Here is a 1,284-nt window from a genome sequence, read left to right as displayed (position 1 = left end):
CTTTGGATGCTCTGTCCCCCTCTCTGCCCCTCCCCCGCTCATATTTTCTCTGTCTCAAAAATAAATAAACACAAAAAAAGATTCTTGTGGGGCGCCTGGGTGGCTCAGTTGGTTAAGCATCCAACTCTTGATTTCGGCTTAGATCATGATCTTGGCAGTTCATGAGTTCTAGCCCAGTGTCAGGCTCTGTGCTAACAGTGTGGAGCCTGCCTGGGATTCTCTCTCTCCTCTGCCCCTTTCCTGCTTTCTCTCTTTCAAAATACATAAATAAACCTAAAAAAAAGATACTTCTAATAGTCTGAAATAATACATGTTATCATACGAAAATCATTAAACTAAAATGAATATTGGGTTCTATTTAAATTAGGATTTTTTTTTCTCTTCTTGTAAGTGGCCTGAGGTGATCTCTGAAAATGGTTTGCTATTCACTTGATCCAGAAAACTCTAAAAATCATGCAAATCAGGAGGCTCAAATCTTCATGTTCACTTTAAGAACACACATGAAACTGCCCAGGCCATCAAGGATATGCATATCTGAAAATCACCAAGTATCTGAAAGATATCACTTTGCAGAAGCAATGTGTGCCATTCAGTCACTATAATGGTGGAGTTGGTAGGTGTACCCAGGCCAAACAGTGGGATTGGACACAGAGTCAGTGGCCCAAAAAGAGTGGTGAATTTTTACTGTAGACAGTAATGCTGAACTTAAAGGTTTAGATGTAGATTCTCTGGTCATTGAGCATATCCAGGTGAACAAAGCCCCCAAGATATGGCATAGAATTTACAGGGCTCATAGTCAACATAACCCATACATGAGCTTTCCCTGCCACACTGAGATGATCCTTACTGAAAAAGAGCAGATTTTTCCTAAACCTGAAGAAGAGGTTGCATAGAAGAAAAAGATATCCCAGAAGAAACTCAAGAAACAAAAATTTATGGTCCAAGAGTAAACTGCATAACATAAATGCAAATAAAAGTAAAAAAAAAAATTAGGGTTTTTTTCAAAGTGAAGACTTTGTTGAGATTAGTTAATTGTACATTGGAAAAAAATAATAATGTTACTTAATTATCTAGAACTATATTCAGTTGGCCAATTTTTCTAATACTTTTTATATGTGCTTCTAGTTTTCCATTTGAAGCCAAATTGTCTATTGGTAAACAGAAAGGATTATGGTTTATAACAAATCCAGGCATCATAGGGAGAATAATTCTTTTAGCATTTATATTAGGATCTCAAAACTGAGATCGAAGACTTCAGAAGACTGGTGCTTCAGAGAGTGGTAA

General features: G+C 37.0%; 1 pseudogene; it reads left to right on the top strand.

Annotated features, from left to right (window-relative positions):
• The first annotated feature begins 413 nt into the window (after positions 1-413).
• LOC124518429 (60S ribosomal protein L17-like) lies at positions 414-950 on the top strand (annotated as a pseudogene).
• The last annotated feature ends 334 nt before the right edge of the window (positions 951-1,284 follow it).

This window comes from Lynx rufus, unplaced genomic scaffold (assembly GCF_022079265.1).
Source record: "Lynx rufus isolate CCGP_SWC_20201006 ecotype Redwood Valley unplaced genomic scaffold, mLynRuf1.p SCAF_24, whole genome shotgun sequence".
NCBI lineage: Eukaryota > Metazoa > Chordata > Mammalia > Carnivora > Felidae > Lynx > Lynx rufus.
The sequence above is the reverse complement of the archived record's forward strand: the minus strand, read 5'-3'. Positions and strand labels throughout refer to the sequence as shown.